Consider the following 21,889-nt stretch of genomic DNA (forward strand, 5'->3'; position numbering starts at 1 on the left):
GACTGAGCCACCCAGGCACCCCGGAAAGTGATCTGCTTTACTTAAAGTCACCTGATTGTAAATGTTAATCACATCCAAAATACCATCACAGCAACATTTAGAGTAGTCTTTGACCAAACAACTGGGCACCTTAGCACTCAGTCAAGTTAACACATAAAATTAACCATCACAGGGGCGCCTGGGTGGCTCAGTCGGTTAAGTGTCTGCCTTCGGCTCAGGTCATGATCTCAGAGTCCTGGAATCCAGCCTGCATCGGGCTCCCTGTTCTGTAGGGCGTCTGCTTCTCCCTCTGCCTCTCCCCACGCTCCTGTGCTCTGTCTCTGTCTCTCTGTCTCTCAAATAAATAAGTAAAATCTTTAAAAAAAAAAATTGACCATCACAGACAATGCCCCTTACAAATAACAAACGCCTCCTTCCCTGCTCAAAGTAATCACTGTGCTGACATTTCTCCCTCAGTTCAAGAAGTGATTGCTTGCTTTCCTTTGTTATACTTTTACTACGTAAGTACAAATCCCTAAACACTATGATTTAGGTGCAACTGTTTTTGAATTGAATATGAATGGAATAGTACAGCGTGTTTTCAGTGTATGTGTTGTTGTTTTAACACATTCAGAAGTTTATTGCAGGACACTTGGACGGTAGATAAATGGAATGGAAATGCCTACATGTCGTTTTGAGAATCATCCATGCTAAATTTAAAAAGCACTACCAGCAAGATTTCGTTATCATGATGTTTTCTTTTGTTTCTTTTCGTTTTCTTTTTTCTCTTTTTCAATTTCAGCAATGTATTTCTCAATTTCTTCAGGATTTAAAATCTTGAGGGGTTGATCTCACCTCATGACCCCCAGTTCAATGTTTTTGCCGCCAGACTGAACCACTTCTGGGAGGGCCTTGCTAACCAGCTCAGGTCATCTGTCTCAGGTCGGCTGTCTCTATGGCTTTGTTGGTGTAATTCTCTGGAAGTTCATGCCTTGACTTGGCAACCCAGCCTATGGTATTGGCCTTCCAGGCAGGGTATGTCCCCCAAGGGTCAGTCTGATGGAGTCTGGGGGTGCCATCAAAATCAAAACTCACAAAAAGGGCAGAGATGCCAAACAGTCTGTGTCCTTTCCTCTGTGTGTAGCCCTGCTTGCAACTGGCCATGTAGCCACACCATGGTGACCGTGTCCTCCATGGTCAGTCGGTGGCTCTGGTACTCCACCGAGGCCCTGTTGATGACTGTCCTCACATCGGAGATGAGCCCTGCAAATGCCATGCAGATGTTAACATCCACCGCCTGCTGTATCTAGTTTTTGTTTGTTTTGTTTTTGCTAAACGAATTTGTGAAATTAATAATGTAACCAGTGATATATTTGATTTTAAATTTATCATCTTACAATATGTTTTTTGTTTGTCCTGTTTTGTGATTCTTTACTTCCCCTTTCTAACATTCTATTGATTTGATTATTTTATTATTCTTTTATTTTTTTCCACTTAGTTTGGAAGTTATATCCACTTTTACTATTAATTGGTCATAGGCTAAAGACTATACCATACAAGCTTGACTGATCAAAGTTAATGTTTTTTGAATCTTTTACTCCCTTCCATGCATTGATAAACACTATAGTAGAGTTTAACTATTATATCCAAAGTGAAAACTGTCTTTGGCAGAAGCAGATTTTAAGATTAGGGATCATCTGTTAATGTATTAAAAAAGGTCTTCCAGGAGAAACAGCAAAGATGTGTAGCAAATAGCAAGGGAAAGGAAAGAGAAAAGTCTCACCTGGTAACTCGGGAGTGTAAATTTGCCTCAGTGTTGCTTTAACCCATGCAAAGGAGATAGGTTTTTATGCTCTAGTGACCAAGAGTTTTTGGCCAAGAATTTCAAAGAATTGAAATTAGAGGCTAACAGAAATGGGGGAAAAAAAAAATCTGGGGAAACAGAATGGAGGATAAAAATTATTGGTTTTATGCATCCCTCAATTTAAATGCTATTTTCCTATTTTTTTTTATTCTAATCCTTTTTAAGCCCTTATACTGCATTACCATTTCAGCTATGTAGCCAATGTTCATTTAGATTTGCACATACACCTCTAATAGGTTAATGCCTTCCCCACTATCAACATTTACACTAGAATGGTACATTTTTTAAGATTGATGAACCTGCACTGACATACCATAAACACCCAAAGTCCATACTTTACATTATGACATTATGCTTCATTCCTGGTGTTGTACATTCTGTGTGGGTTTAGACAAAGTATAATGACATGTATCTCCCATCATGGTATCATACATATTATTTCCACCAACCCAAAAAAACCTCTGTGCTACATAAGTTCATCACTTATGGGAGTCTATTTCTAATTTCTCTAATCTGTTTCATTGATCTATTTGTGTATTCTTTGCCAATAGCATACTGTCATGATTACTGTAGCTTTAGGACAAGTCTTGGGATTGGGTAGGGTCTGTCCTCCAACTTTGTTCTTCTTCAATATTGTGTTGGATATTCTGGGTCTTTTGCTTCAGAGTTGGTCAATATCCACAAAATAACTTGCTGGGGCCTGCACTGAGTCTATAGATCAGTTGGGAAGAACTGGCATCTTGACATATTGAGTCTTCATATACATGAACATGGAATATTTCTACATTTATCTAGTTTTTGGATTGCATTTGTGAGAGTTTTGTAGTTTTCATCATATAGATTTTGTATACATTTTGTTAGATTTGTACCTAAGTATTTGAATGGGGGGGTGCTAACGTCTTTGCTTAAGCAAGGACATCTAGTATGATTTTGAAAAACAGTGGTGATGGGAGGTGTCCTTGCTTTGTTCCTGATCTTAATGAGAAAGCTTAATTATGATGTTAGCTGTATGCTTTTTAGATATTCTTTATCAATTTGAGGAAGTTTGTTACTATTCCTACTTTACTGAGAGTTTTTATTATTTAATGGGTGTTGGATTTTGTCAAATGCCTTTTCTTCATCTATTGACATGATTATGTGTTTTCTTTTTTAGCCTGTTGATGTGATGAATCCACTAATGGATTTTCAAATGATGAACAAGCCTCATTCCACTGATGGATTTTCAAATGTTGAACAAGCCTTATATACCTGGTATAAATCCCACGTGGTCATGTTGTATAATTCAACTCACTGATATTTTCTTGAGAATTTTTGCATCTACGTTCAGGAATAATATTGATCTGTTCTTTTATTTTAATATTTTGGTTTTGGTATTAGCTTAATGCTGGCTTCATAGAATGAGTTAGGAAATATTGCCTCTGCTTTATCCTCTTAAAGAAATAGTAGAAACTTTGTATAATTTTTTTTCCCTTAAATCCTTGATAAAATTTACTAGTGAACTCATCTGAACTCATACTGGTACTTTCTGTTTTGGAAAGTTATTAATTATTGAGTTAATATCTTTAAGATATAGACCTATTCCAGTTGTCTATTTCTTGTAGGACTTTTGGCAGATTGTATCTTTCAAGGAATTTGTCCAATTTTTTTAGGTTATCGAATTTGTGGGCATAGAGTATTTATGGGTATAAAGTCCATAGTATTCCTTTATTATCCTTTTATTTTTATTTTTATTTTTTTAAAGATTTTATTTATTTATTTGAGACAGAGAGAATGAGAGAGAGAGAGAGCGCATGAGAGGGGGGAGGGTCAGAGGGAGAAGCAGGCTCCCTGCCGAGCAGGGAGCCCAATGTGGTACTCCATCCAGGGACTCCAGGATCATGACCTGAGCCGAAGGCAGTCGCTTAACCAACTGAGCCACCCAGGCGCCCTTTATTATCCTTTTAATATCCAGGAGATTTGTAGTAATGTCCCCTCTTTCATTTATTTTATTTATTCTTTTAAGATTTATTTATTTGAGAGAGAGAGAGAGAGAGCATGTGAGCAGGAGGAGGGACAGAGGGAGAAGGAAAGAGAGAATCTCAAGCAGACTCCCTGCTGAGCATGGAGCCGGACGCTGGGATCCATTTCATGACCCTGAGATCACGACCTGAGCCAAAACCAAGATTTGGATGCTTAATAAATTGGGCCACCCAGGCACCCTTCCAATACCATTTGTTAAAGAGACTCCCTTCTTCCCATTGTATATTCTTTCCTGCTTTGTTGCTCCCAAGCTCCTTTGGTCCTCTGCCTATATTAAATTAGATTATTTTTGTCGGTGTTGATTTTTTTTTTTTTTTTTTTGGTAGAGAGTGTGTTTGCATGAGTGGGGGGAGGGGCAAAGGGAGAAGGAGAGAGACTCTCAAGCAGACTCCCCACTAACTGGGGAGGCCAACATAGGGCTAAATCTCATGACCCATGAGATCATGACTGGAGCCAAAATCGAGAATCAGAGGCTCAACCAACTGAACCACCCAGGTGAACCCCCTCTTTCATTTATGATTTTAGTAATTTGTGTCCTTTTTTTCTTTGTTAGTCTGGCTAAAGGCTTGTCAATTTTATTGATCTTTTCAAAGAAGTGGGTTTTAATTTCATTGATTTTTCTGTATTGATTTCCTGTTTAAATTTCATTGATTTCTGCTGTTATTATGTTTTTTCTTCTGCTTATTTTGGATTTAGTTTGCTTTTCTTTTTCTAGTTTCCTAAGGTGGAAATTTAGATTATTGATTTTAGATCTTTCTTTTTCCTTCTAATATATTTTAAATGCTGTAAACTTCCCTCTAACTACTGCTTTCACTGCATCCCACAATTTTGATAAGTTGTGCTTTCAATTTTTATTTTGTTGAAAATATTTTCATGTTTCTCCTTTGATTGCTTCTCTGGCCAATGTGTTACTTAGTAGCATGTTGTTTAAACTCCACATAGTTTTGGACTTTCCATTTTTCTGTTATTGATTTCTAGTTAAATTCCACTGTGGTCTGAGAGCAGATACTGTATGATTTCTATTATTTCAAATTTGTTGAACTGTGCTAGATGGCCCAGAATTTAGATATCTGGGTGAAAGTATAATTTTTCATTTCTGTTGCTCTTCATTCCTTTCTGCATGTCCAAACTGACAACTGAGATCATTTTTCTTCTTCCTGAAGAAAGCTCTAAGCATTCACTTTATGATAGGTTTGCTGATGGTGCATCTTACTAGAATTTCTCTATCTAGAAATATTATTTTTCACATCCATTCTTGAATATTTTTTCTGTATTTAAAATATGTGATTGGAAATTATTTTCAATCTATGTATTAAAATATTATTCTCCTGCTATCTTGCTCCCATTCTGCTGTTAGAAGTCGTCTACGAGCCCAATGGTTGTTAACTGTTGTGAACTTAAAGGTAATCTGTTTCAAAATTTCTTTTTGTGTTTGATTTTCCTTAGGTCCAAATAATGTATTTGTATATAGATTTTACTTACCTCCTTGGTATTCATTTGGTTTTTGAATCTACAGATGCTCTTTTATCAATTAAAGGAAACTCTTATGAATTAAAAAACATATATATTCTTTCTTCCACATTTTCTTCCATTTCTGCTGACTCCAATTGACTGTGTATTATATGGGATGCCTGGGTGGCTCAGTGGGTTAAGCGTCTGCCTTTGGCTCAGGTCGTGATCTCAGAGAACTGGGATCAAGTCCCACATTGGGCTCCTTGCTCAGGAGGGAGCCTGCTGATCCCCTGCTTATGTGTTCTCTCTCTCTGTGAAAAAGAAATAAATAAAATCTTTAAAAATTAAAAAAAAAATATGTGTTATATTTTCTCACTACATTTTCCATGTCTCCTCCTTCACAATTTTTCAGTCTTCTTGTTCCTCTGTGCTTAAATCTGGATTTTTTTTTTTTTATTCTAGTACTGCTATTAATCCTACTGAGTTCTCAATCTTGATTAGTGTATATTCCATTTCTAGAATTTCTAGTCAGTTCTTTTGCAAATCTGCAATGTATGTTTAGATTTTTAAGTTCCTTGGTGACATTTTTAAATTCAGCTTTTCTCCCCAGTAGAAAGAATATCCTTTTACTACAAAGAATTTTAGTGAGCTTATATCAGTTGTCAGTAAATTCTGTTGGTGCTCAGACACCATGATTGGCCTTATCTAATCCCTAGACTATTTTAAATGTGTGCTAGGCAATGTATTTTAGAAATTTATGGGACATAATTTGAAGAATCAATAATTAGAAGAATATTACCTTTCCTCAGAGAGAATTTCCTTTTGCTTCTACAGCCATATGATGGAGTGAACAATCTAAAATCACTGTAAGCCAATTTTACAAACTGAAATTTCCTGAACTATCAAAGTGTCTTGAAGTCAGGATTCTGTGTCTGCAAGACCTACTTTAATTTTGATTTAAGTTTACTTCTGGCGAGCAGTTGTGCAGTTTATATAATTAAGTATAAATAAAGGATTGTTTACCAGATTCCCAACCTTTCAGAGATCGTGAACTTCAACTTTTGCTTCTCATCTCGTCTCTCAAAATTGCTTCTCAGCCTCTTAGTCCAGAGCAAAAGCAACTTTATTTTGTTATTATTATTTTGTATTTCCTGTTTTTTTTCTATGAGGTGTGCATTCTTTTCTATTTTATCTATAATTTCTAGGAAGTTTTATATTTTTGTTTTATTGTACTTTTACCTCTTTAAACTCTTAATCCCTTGTTCTTTGTTTTGTTTTGTTTTTGTTTTTTTGTTTGTTTGTTTGTTTTTAATATAATTGACACCCAATGTTACATTAGATTCAGGTGTACAACATAGTGATTCAACAGATTTATACATTATGCTGTATTCACAAGTGTAGCCACCATCTGTCCCCATACATTGCTATTACAATATCACGGCCTATATTCCTTATAATGTGCTTTTATTAGCATGACTTATTTATTCCATAACCAGAAGCCTATATCTCTCACTCCCCTTCGTCCATTTTGCCCAACTTCTTACACCCTTCCTTTCTGGCAACCATCAGTTTTTTCTCTGTATTTATAGATCTGATTCTGCTTTTCATTTGCTTATTTTTTTTTCCTTTTTTGATTCTACATATGACTGAAATCATATGGCATTTTACTTTCTTAGTCTGACTTATTTCACTTAACATAATACCTTCCAAGCACAATCTTACCTTTTATACGACTGCATAGTGTTCTGTTATATATAAATATGCCACAACTTCCTTATTCATCAGTCTATCGATGGACACTCAGGTTGCTTCCATATCTTGGCTATTGTAAATAATGTTGCAATAAACATAGGAGTGCATATCTTTTTGAATTAGTGTTTTTGTTTTCTTTGTGTAAATACTCAATAGTGGAATTATTAGAACATATGGCATTTCTATTTTTAATTTTTTGAGAAATATTCATACTGTTTTTCATAGTGGCTATACCAGTTTAACAAAGGCAACTTTAAAACAGTGGCTTCAGCTTTTGATTTTTGTCTTCTTCTAGATCTTGATATATATATATATACAAATTTATGTATGTTTATATGTAAATTTGTATATGCATATATATACACATAATTTCAAATGTATACATATTTTTATATATTTATACTGACATATACACATTTAAATAGCATTTCCCATTTTTCCAGGAAGAAGATTATTCTGAATTACTGAACAACCATTACTGACTATATTGAATTTTATACTTATGGACACTTTTTAATAATACTCAGAAGGTTTAGCAAATGCCTTTGGAAGTGGCACCACAGTGTTCTAGAACATTTTTCCCACTAAAACCACCCATGAACTTTACCTTAACAAATTTGTCTACATATATTCTTTATGGTTATAATCCCTGTCTCCATTAAATGGAACTTACATTTTTGGAAGTAATTGCTACATAAACCTAAAAGTGTCACCTTAATAATTTTTAGGGTGTTAAAATAATGCATAATTTATTCAATGCATAAGCAAATTCCAACATTACCTCTGGCATCAGAACATGACTTGGCTTATTGAAGGGACCTTGGGCCTTTGAACTCTGACTTTTTCCAATGGAAAAAAATTTTAAAAAGGTAGAAATAAAGTATTTTGAAAAATAAAACAAAGTTTTAAAAAAGGGAATGCAAATTGAAGAGTTATTAAAAGCTCATCCATGTACTTTGCACTTCTAACAGATATCTGGTATAAGAAGAAAGTCATGGATAAAAAAATTGCAAGTTCAAAGAGTATAGGATTTTAAAATGTTTTCAAAATTATAAGATCAAATCTGAACTAATTATCATAAAAATGGAAGAAAAATAGAACTTGTTTAAAAATCAAAATATTTGCTGCTAATTTATTGAGAAATATGAATTATATGCTTTTTAACATGTAACAAATGTATTGTTCATTGTAATGAGCAAAGAAAAATAAACATCAATATTAGCATCCACAACACTAAATATGCACTAAAAGGACCTTGTTCAAAGGTTATTTTAAGGTAGTCCATAATATATTAATGCAAAGTGATACATTTTATTTCATCAGTTTATAATTCTATAAACCTATAATTCAATGCTCTGGTCCTGGTTTTCACTTTACGGTGGATACTATTTAAATCTACTTCCTATTTTTCCTGATGCTTAAGGCATTTTAATGAAATAATGTTATAAAAAGTACAAGCTATTTTATAGTCAAAAATCAGTGAATAAGGCCGCCTGGGTGGCTCAGTCGTTAAGCATCTGCCTTCGGCTCAGGTCATGATCCCAGAGTCCTGGGATCGAGCCCCACATAGGGTTGTCTGCTCTGCAGGAAGCCTGCTTCTCCCTCTCCCACTCCCCCTGCTTGTGTTCCCTCTCTCACTGTGTCTCTCTCTGTCAAATAAATAAATAAAAATCTTTTAAAAAAATCAGTGAATAAATGCACTCATTCTCCTTATCAGTGTCTTATGTCATTCCCAAATACCTTTCTCTGGAGTAGCTTGAGCTTGCTATTTACCTCATTTCACCAATTATGCATTTAAAATATATTTTCACATACATATGTCTATCTATAAACAGTGCATATTATAGCTATATTTTTTTAAAATATGCAAGTGGTATAATTGGCACAAGTTATATTTCAACCTTATTTCCTCACTCACATCAGTTGTTTTTAAAATATAATCATATTAATGTCAGTTTCCAGCAAACTATATAGCTATTAGTGAAAATAATCGCTATTTTCACTGTCAATGAAAACAACAAAGAATGCTAGATAAAACAAAATGAATAAAAGAAAACAACAGTAAAGCTTCAAATGTGTATGTTCTGGCAAGATAGTTAGAAATCTTGACTCTAAAAAATAAAATTGAAAAAAAAAGCAAGAATCTAGACATTTAATCAGAGCACTGAAACCATTTTTCATTTGTAACGTATTTGCGTAACCCTCGTGAATGTGACTTTAACTTTTCACATGTTAAAGATCAAAGAAGACAGGGATATTAAGCCTTGATCCCACTTAAGGTACTTAGCAAGTCCAGCTGGGAAACATGTGCATGAAGTTGAGACCCCAAAGGACTATGCATTCAGTTGAGAGTAATTTTAAATTAAATTTAAATTAAATAAACACTTTACTATGAGGGAAAAACAATGATAGTTGCACTTTTAGAGCTGTGGTTAAGAGGGCAGATATGATCCATATATAGATAGTCTTCTAAAAATATATAATTACCATATGAATGCACATATTAGTAGTATCAATTCATAGTACCTTGGCATTATGAACACCTCAAAAATATCTAAAGCCAAAATCCCATTTCAAATTAGAGTCAGGAGTAGTAATGCTTGCAAATAGCAAGCACAAGCTACATTTAATATTGTCAGGAAATCTCACCTTTTCCAAAGTTTAATACTTCCTACCAATCCCCACAACAAATATGAAATTACCTTCTAAAAATCACAACAGGAAAATAAAGAATACTGTAAAATGACTGAAAGCAGTATCAGATCAACAAGATCTTAGATATTTGAATTATAAGACATAAAATAGAAAGTATTAGTCAAATATTAAGTAGGGCTTAAATCACAAGTGAAGAGAAAGGAACTATAAAACATTAATAAAGAAATTTACAAAATAATAAAATAGAACTATACATATCTTAAATAATTAAAAATTAGTGGACTTAATGAGAGTTTTGACACGATTAGAAGGAGAGTTAATAAATGAGCAAAACAGGGACGCCTGGGTGGCTCAGTCAGTTAAGCGTCTGCCTTCGGTTCAGGTCATGATCCCAGGGTCCTGGGATCAAGCCCCACAAAGGGCTCCTTGCTCTGCAGGAAGCCTGCGTCTCCCTCTGCCTGCCGCTCCCCCTGCTTGTGCTCTCTTCTCTCACTCTCAGACAAATAAATAAATAAAATCTTTAAAAAAATTTTAAAAAACTTAAAAAGAAGCTTAATTTAAAAAATGGCAAAACAAGAAGATGAAGACAACAAAGATTTAGAATGTCTAAAATCAAAGTTATGGAGTAAAAACGAGAATGGAAAATAAATATCCCATGAGATAATGGCTGAGAATTTTCCAAAACTAAGGAAAGCCAACAACTCTTAAATTTCAGAAACCCAATGAATTAATTTAAGTAGGAGAAATAAAGCATAATAATAATTCTACTTCACTCAGAATAGTGAAACTCAAAACAGCAAAGAGTAGACAAAATATATTCGAAATAGCTCAGTAGAAAATAGATTATTTTTTTTAAATGGCTTTTTTTTTTTAGAGTGAGAGCTAATGTCAAAACAAAAATTCCACCAGACAAAGCTGAACACATAAGGAAGACTTTATTCATAGCTATTTCAATAGGAGAGAGAGAGATCAGAATGAAGTATGAATTTAGCTCTGATGAACCAAAAGAAACACTGTTAGTTTTTAAGAGTTGGGGTGAGGGGGAGAACAAGACCACCTGTGTTTGCTAAGTGACTGTACTCAAAGGAAAAGTAAACTTCCTCATACTTTCATGACAGGAGGTAGTGTTATAATGTGGAGTAACTTGCCAGTGGCAGCTAGGTTCCTACCCTCTCACAAAAACCTGGAGGTTATCTTTAATGATTATATTAGAAAAAGATATTTCCCAGGTCCTTGAGAAAAACACTTCCGGGTGGTAAAATTGGCAGGTGGCCTTTAAATAGTTTTACATCTCAAAGGGGACAGGTAAAGAACTTATTATGACAGGTTTTCTAAAGTAAATGCTTTTAAAAAAGGCAAGTGAGGGGCTATCCAACAGGAAGAAGCCCATCTAAAATGTAGTCCAGCTGAGAGGAACCTGGAAGCAAATTTGGTCACACGTTTATTTCCTGGACTAATGTGGAAAACAGAACCTTAATGTTTTTGGAAGTTAAAGAGGAGAATCCTTATGAGCCAGCATCATGGAAGGAATTTTTAAGAAGATACAAGAGCAAAAACCGCTGTTAAATCAAAAATTAAGAAATCGACAAACCAAAATACCTTAAGAAGTTTTGTTCATCAGCAATCACCTGGAAGAAAATCAAAATACCCACTACTGAAAAAAGAATTCCACCATATATAACCTATAAAGAATTTTCATCCAGGGATTAAGTATTTCAAAATAACTATGGAATAAAATGATCAAAGTAAAATGGCCAAAACCAACCTCCCCAGAAGAAGAAATAGGAATTACCAATAAAAACAGGAAAAAGATGTTCAAACTTAACAGGTATCTCAGAAATATAATTAAAACTGAAATGAGACACTTTGGACCTAATGAAAGAATTTTAAAAAGTGAAAACTTTGACAGTATCAAATATTAGCATGAATGTGTACTCCATTGTTGTTGGGTGTAAGCCCTGCAGAAGACAGTTTGACCTTAGCTTCTAAAGTTAAAGATACACATGCCTAAGGTCCAGCAGTTCTACTCTGAATGTATACCCCAAGGACACCTTTGCGTACGTGCACCAGCAGATTTTACATGAATGTACCGGCAGAGCCATTTATGAACATGGTAATTTTTTTATGGTATAGCTTATGGAGAGGGAGCAAAACAACAACACCAAAAATAATTCCCTAGAGAACATAGGTGTGTTAGATTAAAATATATATCTATAAATATATGTATATCAGTATCCAAAATATATTAAGAACTTATAAAACTCAACTCCCCCAAAAAACAAATAATTCAATTAAAAAATGGGCAGAAGACATGAATAGACATTTTTCCAAAGAAGACATACAAATGGCCAACAGACACATGAAAAGATGTTCAACATCACTGGTCATTAGGGGGATACAAATCAAAACTACAATGGGGTATCACCTCATACCTGTCAGAATGGCTAAATTAACAACACAAGAAGCAACAGGTGTTGGTGAGAATATGGAGAAAGGGGAACCCTCTTGCACTGTTGGTGGGAATGTACACTGGTGCAGCCACTGTGGAAAAAAATATGGAGGTTCCTCAAAAAGTTAAAAATAGAACTACCTTATGATCCAGCAATTGCACTACTAGGTATTTACCCAAAGAATACAAAAATACTAATTCAAAGTGATACATGCACCTGGATGTTTATAGCTGCATTATCAACAATAGGCAAATTACTGAAAGAGACCAAATGTCCATCAACTGATGAATGGATAAAGAAGTAGTATATATACAGAATATATATATATATATATATATATATATATATATATATATGAATATATATTTAGAATATGTATGAATATATATTTGGAATATATATGGATATATATGGAATATTTATGAATATATGGAATACACATATTAATATATATGGAATATTTATATACCACTTCTTTATATATATGTGTGTATATATATATATATGTATATATATATGGAATATTATTGCCATAAAATGAATGAAATTTTGCCATTTGCAGTGACTTGGATGGAGCTAGAAAGTATTATACTAAGCAAAATAAGTCAGTCAGAGAAAAACAAATGTCATATGATTTCACTTATATGTGGAATTTAAAAAAACAAAACAAATAATCATGGGGGAAAAAAGAGAGAAGCAATACAAGAAACAGACTCTTAACTATAGAGAACAAAGTAATAGTTATAGAAGGGAGCTGGGTGGGGGGATTGGTTGGATGGGTGATGGGTATTAAGGAGGGCTCTTGCTGTAGTGAGCACTGGGTGTTGTATGTAAGTGTTGAATCACTAAATTGTACACCTGAAACTAATATTATGGTGTATGTTAACTAACTGGAATTTAAATTAAAATATATATATATATATATATATAATTTACAGTGAGTTTCAGAAATTTTAAATATTTAATAAAAAATTAAGAGTCAAACATGTCAACTCATAATTCATATTGACAATAGAAAGTCATGTATATGTCACATTGACTCACATCTTTATATCCATGCTGAAAGATGACTTGGATGAGGAGAAACAATGCCATTAATTGATCACAGAAGAACCATTTACATACATTTTGGTAAGTCATAATTCTTTGAAATCCAGTGAAAAAAGGAATAAAAATAACTGATTTTTGAAGAAGAGAGAAACAATTTATCGTTACAGTCTAAACTGAATGAGAAAGTCATGGGTTGTCCAAAATAAAAGAAAAAATATAGGTGGTACTTCTAAAACTTTGTGGATATATCAGAATGGCTGTTAAAATAGATCTAAACTCAATGTTTTAAATTGTGTTATACATTATATTTATATGGGTATTGGAAATCAGGACATTTAGATAGTAGATGTAAATCTAGTTCAGGAAATGTATCTCAGTCCGAATTGCAGGCAACTTGTAGAGTGCAGGAGGTCCTAGGGTTGGAAGAGCTAGGGGCAGAGTGGGTGGATAGGAAATGCTTTACATTTCCTGGGGTAAGATAATGGGGACATAATAGGTCCTCAAAACAAGATAGAAAATGGATGACCCCGCTGCTTGAGAATGAGACAGCCACACACTTAAAGTGGCCACAGTAGCACTGAGATTGGTGAGTAATCTTTCAATGACTTGAGCCACAAAAAAAAAAAAAAAAAAAAAAAAAAAAAAAAAAATTAAAAATTTAAAAATTTAAAAAATTCAAACCAATCAACAAATAAAATGTCCAGCAGTGATAATTAGGAAAGAAGGGACTTGTTAGCTTGAAGATCATTTTCAGAGGTAGAAAAGAAAGAAGAGAGAGAGAGGAAGGAGGGAAGGAAGGAAGGAAGGAAGAAAAAAAGAAGGAAGGAAGGAAGCAAAACATTCACAAGATCTCTATTGTGGCAGAGTAAGGGAATATGTAATCTACCTCAAGGAAATAAGAATATGAGGGGCAGGGGGAGGCATCACATGATTTTACTAATGAAGATACAGTGCCAGATAAGAGGAAGATGGTGCTAATGATAATAGTATCTAATGATTGATTCTGATGTGCCAGTTGATAAGGCACATAATGATTTTTCTCATTTAATTTTTTAAACAACTATAAGATAGATATAAGTGTTACTCCCATTTTAAAGATAAGAAAATTGAGGTAAAATTTATATTATTTGTCCAAGGCCACACAGTCATACCAGCTGGAGATGGAATTTGAAACTGTGTTCCATGACTATTAAGCACAATACAATAAAAGCTATTATTAAATAAAGATCTGCTCTCTTAACTTTTCTGGGGAGGCTGTGGTCAGGGAAACATGGGATATAATGTATGCAATGGATATGGACTGTAGGACAGCTAAAATTTTGTTTATTTAATTAGACATGAGTCTACAGTTTAAATACATGCTAATAGGGGCGCCTGGGTGGCTGAGTCATCAAGCGTCTGCCTTTGGCTCAGGTCATGATCCCTGGGATTGAGCCCCGCATTGGGCTCCCTGCTGAGCAGGGAGCCTGCTTCTCTTTCTCCAGCTCTTCCCTGCTTGTGTTCCCTCTCTCACTGTCTCTCTCTGTCAAATAAATAAGTAAAATCTTTAAAAAAATAAATACATGCTAATAGAAGGTTCTGTAGTACATGTTGAATAAATATTATCAAAGTTTATGGTTATCCTCATAGGTTTGTAAAGATAGATATTAACACTTTAAATTTTCATTTCATAAATTTTCATTTGATAAAACCCTCTGTACTTTCTCAATGTCACACTCTGAATCCCAACAATTTCCTTATGCTCGAAGCACAGCCTCTGAACTGCTAATGTAAGAAAGCTTGTGTGCAGGGTCCATTGGAAGAGAGAGAGGCTTTTTTTTTTTTTAGACTCTTAAATTGCTCTGACCTTTTGAATGAATCTCTGCCTTGTTTTAAAGAATCAGTGAAATCTGATCAGAAGGATTCTCAGTCTGTTAAGTGAAGCAATTAATTTTGCATCATTACACTACCTGATATATTATTAGCAGTCATTTTCCACAAACACTGTCAGTATGAAGGAGTTTCACTATGAGCCTCCATTCTCTGCATCCAATAGCATTTCTACCTCACTCAGCAGAATAGAGATAAACTTAATAGTAAATGTTCTTGAATGGGGAGTAGTCACTCCATAAAAATGTCAGTGTTCCAAGTTTCTGTGACATTTCTGATCACTATTTTTCAGTTGCTAGAATGTTTATTACAAACTCTTTATCTTTAAGGAAATCCAGTGATGCAGACAATTATCATACAACTTATTTTACTAGAGAATCCCTTAAGAGGTAGTCTGTCTATAGAAGATCAATTATAAGTTGTGACATAAACTTTTTTAAAAGTTCTAACATGGTGGCATAAAGAAAATATTTAACTTTTTTTTCTTACTTCCTTACCTCCAAAGGAAACTTCACTTATCTTTGCCAGAAGATTGAACTCTTGTTCAAAACATTTTACATCTGAGAAGGGATACTAATCAATTCTCAACACCTTCCTGAGAAGAGAAGGGTCAAAGAAATCCATACACAGATTATTCTCATATCAGGAGCGGCCACTCCTATTGCTAGTATGTTCCACAGTAACTAATACTACTAAGTCAAAATGAATTGACCCTAGAAAGTTTTAAAAAAATGTACAATATGTCAGATGTTTCCCCAAAGGACATGAGATTCCCAGTCCGGGATTCTTCCAGTTCTCTGTGTGAGGACAAGTACAAAAGGGAGGAGTGGTAAAAGAATGATTTAGAGAGATAAGAAATTCGGGCAGAAAATAACAATATAGCTTGGGATTCTCTGGAAAATGTGGGAAGAAAAAAATTTGATAAATGCATTAAGTGTCTCTAAGGATTTCTCATTCCTTTTTTTTTTTTTTTTTAAGATTTTATTTATTTATTTGACAGAGAGAGAGACAGCGAGAGAGGGAACACAAGCAGGGGGAGTGGGAGAGGGAGAAGCAGGCTTCCCGCTGAACAGGGAGCCCGATGCAGGGCTCGATCCCAGGACCCTGGGATCATGACCTGAGCCAAAGGCAGACATTTAACGACTGAGCCACCCAGGGGCCTTCTCATTCCCTTTTTCAGAAGTTTACACTCCTGTGTTTAAAATAATATCTATTGAAGGCATTATGGAAACTTCAATTACAATTTTGTATCATCTTTTCTATTGGGGGCAGACTAGACAAATTATTTATTCATGATGATCTGCTTTTCACCTTCTGTAATCTGAAGGGCATGCTCATCAGTTGTTGAGAAAAGGAATTTTTAGAATCTTGGGAGGAGAGCTTATTCTTCAATGTAGTATACACTTCAGCTCCTATCTGTAATCTCAAAACAAAATGGAAATTTCTTGTAACAGACAAATCTTACATATAACAGAAAGATATGAGCAGGTAAAGGACTTCAATTATTGGAGTTTCAAGATGAATGAGAACTGTGACGGCTCTTGAGTGCCCTGGAGGAGGATGATAATATTTCAATCACAAGGATATCAATGAAAAAGAAAAGGAAAGACGGCTTGAGGTAGCATATACAGCTCACCATGGAAATGAAAGATGAAAAAATATAACAGAGAACTCTAGGACAGTGAACTTGTCACAAAAAACAAGTACAGAAGACATACTTATTTTCTAACAGTTATAGTAGAAAAAAGGAGTGGGGAGAACAGACATTTTATGAAAGGGAATAAGAGCTGTTACATATTTGCTAGATCTTACAGGAAAAAGAGATCAAGGACATAGTATTAAAACTTTGGGTTTCAATTAATAATATTCATGAATCAAATACTTCCTCATGACTAGAAGCCATAGGGTTTTATAACTTTCAAATTAATTTTAAAATATAGCCTTTATAACAAAATTTTTTTTAGGCATCAGATTTATAACTTAAAAAATGAAGACTGTATGTCTACATTTCCTCCCTTCTAAAATATCTCATTGAAATTATGTTAATTACATGCAAAGAGGAATAAACATATAACAGAACTGATAACTGAAAGTGACTTGGGTTATTGTGGACCAGCAACAGATACATTCTTAAGAACAAAGTATGAGAGAGAGAAAAGGAAAGGGGATAAGCCAAAATAGAAAACATTGCAACTAAAATATATACTTAATTAGGCAGCTTCAAAGGTTGGTCTTTTCTTACTGGCAGATCCCTGAGAGTGATTAAGAACTAAATCAGATAACTTAGACAGCTGGAGTAGGCTGTAGTTTAATACTGAGTTTAAATAATTTGTTCCCTACATATGGAATAGAGTTCCATATTAGTTTCTCATCCCTGTGCTCATAGAGAAATTTTAAGTATTACATAGGAACCCAGGATAAAAAATGATATCTGGTCTCTTAAGAAATTGAATCATCTTTTAAGGAAATGCAAAAACATATCTTAGAATTTTTAAAGAAATGCATTTTTCAGGGATAGAATAAAAATAATTCTGGCACATAAATTTAAAATAAATTTCCAGTGTAGAGAACAGAAAAAAAGATGAAGTGGTGAGAATAATCAGAAAAATAACAGATAGAGGGGATCAATCCAGAATACCCTATATTCAAGTAACAAAATTTCTATTAAAAAGAAAGAAGAATAGAGAAAATGGTGGCACAAGAGGGAGACAAGCAGAGCAATTATATATAAAAAATAATAATACAAACTTTTGAGAAGTGAATAGATTTATTTATAGAATTGTGTGCCTATTGAGTATGAAGCAGAATGGAAGAATGTCCACACCTAGAAAGAGTCTTGTGGAACTTCCTTATATCAAAAGTATAGATAGAATTCTTAAAGTTTCCAGAATCAAAGATTCGTTTGCCTAAAAAGAAATAGTTGAGCTGACATCAGATTTCATCAGTAGCACTGGATGCCAGAGAAGATGCAGAACAGCCAGACTGTCATCCACCTGTTGGGGTGTGTGTCCTTAAAGAAGTTATTTAACCTGTCTTTGCCTTAAGAGACTAGAATACATTTGACTTTGAGCTTTGAAAGGCAAAGTTTTAGTGACAAGGATTATGAAATTAAGAACCAATGAGGATCATTTAAAAAAAAAATAGGTAAGTCTCACACTGTTTTAAAAACATTGGAACAAAATTTAAATGTGATTTAAGAGAAAATGATTTCTAACATAACATTTCTATCATAAAGAAATGATAAAAACATTGAATGTAACTGTGTCAACTACCTGCAAAATATGATGGAAAAGAAACAAAATATCCTCCTTATTAAAATGAGGTAATTTTTTAAAAACAGAAGTAAGTTCCAATTATAGTTTTGTATCATAGTGGAGGCATAGTAAGAACTCCTTGGAAAGTATTGGGCAGGAGGCAGTGTGGGTAAGAGCGGGAAAAGAGAAACAACATTGGTTTTATGTAAATCTATAAATTTAAGCCAGTATGTTTGAAAATTTCCTGGATACAACAAATCTACAGCACGGGTGTGATTAGGCTCATAGGTTGGATAAATTACCTTTATGCCTAATTTGCTTCATTTTTTCTAAGATTATTTATTTAATTATTTGAGATAGAGAGAGAGTATGAGCAGGGGGAGGAGCAGAGGGAGAGGGAAAAGCGGACTCCCCACTGAGCCGGGAGCCAATGTGGGGCTCAATCCCAGGATCTTGAGATTATGACCTGAGCTGAAGGCAGACGCCTGACTGAGCCACCTAGGTGCCCCCTAATTTGTTTCATTTTGATTAAATTACTTTCATGAAGAAATTACCACTGGGTATAAAGTGAAATGAAAAGCCACTCTCCTGGTACTCTGGGTAATTTGGTCACTCTGGAATTGGTCTAGGCTATTAAAATGATTTCTCTTCTTCTATAACATCCCAGGAAGATTATGCATGACCCAAAGTTAGAGTTTAACACTCAACAATTACATTAACATAATTACCATCTTATAAGCAATTTTTTGTTTTGTATTTGAGTCACTCTAAGTACCAACAGCAGATGGCTCAATTGCATTTATAAACCTAAAGTAACTGTGGGAATGCAGACTGGTACAGCTAATCTGGAAAACAGTATAGAGTTTCCTCAAAAAATTAAAAATAGAAATACCCTATGACCCAGCAAATGCACTATTCGGCATTTATCCAAAGGATACAACATAATGATTCGAAGGGACACATGCACCCCAATGTTTTTAGCAGCAATGTCCACAATAGCCAAAATATGGAAAGATCCCAGATGTCCATCAACAGATGAATGGATAAAGAAGATGTGATATATAAATATATATCTATATATCTGTATATCTATATATCTATATATATGGAATGGAATATTACTCGGCCATCAAAAAGAATGGAATCTTGCCATTTGCAACAACATGGATGGAACTAGAAGATATTATGCTAAGTGAAATAAATCAGTCAGAGAAAGACAAATACTATGTGACTGCACTCATATGTGGAATTTTAGCCACATTTTCATTAGTTTGATGACAATAACACAGTCAGGTTTATTCTCCTCCAAACATATGAATATAGGGGAAGGGAAGGAAAAATAAAATAAGATAAAAACAGAGAGAGAGATAAACCATAAGAGACTCTTAACTATAGGGAGCAAACTGAGGGTTGCTGGAGGAGGAGTAGGTGGGGGATGGGGTAATTGGGTAATGGGCATTAAGGAGGGTACTTGATGTAATGAGCATTGGGTATTATATGCAACTGATGAATCATTAAATTCTACTCCTGAAACTAATAATACACTATCTGTTAACTAAATTGAATTTAAATAAATAAAAATAAATAAATAAATATAAATAAGTAAACCTAAAGTAAATATTCCATACCTTGACATTATAAATGTAACAACATAACAAGTACAATTTAAGTAGAAGGAGAGCTAAGGTAGGGTCTGGTAAAGGAGCCTGTTTCTTAGCCTTTCAAGAAGGAAAAAATGGTATGGCCTATATGTAATATCTAAAGAAATAGAAATTTAGATACACTTACAGAAATTAAAACAACAAATAAAAAAACTAAAAGTAAACATCTAATTAAAAGAAACTTGGAAAAGCCATAGAGGAGGGAAATTTTGGATGCCATATGAGGGTTATTAAGTACCATATTTTTAAATGTGGAGCTAGACTATATTCTACTTAAAACTGATTAATTAAAAAGTGGCAAATAATTTTTAACTGGTGCAAAAGTGCAAAATGCCTTCCAGATGATCCCAAACCAAAAAAGCGTTAAAAGTGGTCATTTTGGGGCAAGCCTAGACCTAATCATTGAGGAGCCCAGGACAAGAAGACACATACCTGCATTAAAATATTTTACATTTATTAAATTAAAGATAAACTGTTAAATAAAATATAATCAATTCTTCTACATTAACTAATAGTAGCTTTATAACAAAACAAAACAAAAAGGAAGAAGAAATTCATCAATTAACCTAGGCAATGAACTCATTTATTACTGTGTCTGTCTCATTGTTATGTTGATAAGTTGGTAGTATTTTATGCAATAAAATGGAGACCCATATAATTCACAAAGTATTACATATATTTCCTAAAATTCCATCTAATGATGTGAGTAAAATCGCTTCATGCAAGATTTTAATATAACTGCCGTTTTACTGTGGGTGAAGCCAAATTAAACAAATTTTTTGAGTCTGTGTAGTTTTCACAAAGTATTTTTTAAATAATTATTTCAGTTTGGAGACATTTTCATTCTGCTGAGGCGGCAACTACTGATATTAATTACATTTTAAAGCAATACTTAGAAGCTGAAATAAAGCTTCCACTCATGTTAGAACATTGGAACAGAATCTGTCCTAGATGCTCTACGTGTTCACCTAATTCCCCTTTTCTGCTCTTTATATCTACCCAGTAACAACTCGCACACGTCCCCTTCTCTGGTGAATTGCCCATGACCAAATGATAGCTACCTTGCCTGGTTGGACACACGGACTCCTCCACCTCCACCGCAGCCAACGAGGGCTTGTACAGAAGGCCAGTCCCTTGTCACAAAGTGGGGCTAACTGTGGTGCTGTCTGCGCTGCTGAGATTACCTTCTTACTACCTTTCGGCATCCTGCCTCATCCAATTTTCCTCACTCCCCTCCTCTGGAAAATAGCATTCAACATACCACTTGAACAAAAATCTCCACCTGAGCCTGCTTCTGGGAGATGTAACTTAAATCAGGGTCTAATATGATAAATTATCATCTCAGATAAATTTAGCCTATTTTAATTTTATGTATAACTTACCACTTTCATATCATACATCCCGACCTTCACTGTTTTTTTTTTTTTTTTTTTTTTTAAGATTTTATTTGTTTATTTGGGAGAGAAAGATAGCATGAGCAGTGGAGAGGGGCAGAGAGAGAGGGATAAGAAGTCTCCCTGCTGAGCCAGGTGCCCCACACACGTCTCGATCCCGGGACCCTGGGATTATGACCTGAGCCAAAGGCAGATGCTTAACCAACTGAGCCACCCAGGCAACCCTTCACTGTTTCTTAAAACAACATATAGATCTATAAAGGAAGGTAAAAAATAATCATGTAAAATAATTAAAAATAATAATAAAAATATAATTTTTAAAATTTATAATTTTAAATTAAAATTTATAATTTAAAAAATAATTAAAAATAATATGTAAAATATCACACCTGTTACATCTGGTCCTAAGGGGTACAACTATTTAAGATTGCAGTTTCCTGTTATTAGCAACAGTTGATAATGGTGTCCTAAATGGTGAGTACCTCTGCAA

The 21,889-nt window shown here is 34.2% G+C and overlaps 1 pseudogene; it reads right to left on the reverse strand.

Moving 5' to 3' along the window:
- Nucleotides 1-707: 707 nt before the first annotated feature.
- Nucleotides 708-21,405, reverse strand: LOC118518008 (proteasome subunit alpha type-7 pseudogene; annotated as a pseudogene).
- Between the last annotated feature and the right edge of the window lie 484 nt (nucleotides 21,406-21,889).

The sequence above is a fragment of the Halichoerus grypus genome, chromosome 14 (assembly GCF_964656455.1).
Source record: "Halichoerus grypus chromosome 14, mHalGry1.hap1.1, whole genome shotgun sequence".
NCBI classification, from domain to species: Eukaryota; Metazoa; Chordata; class Mammalia; order Carnivora; family Phocidae; genus Halichoerus; species Halichoerus grypus.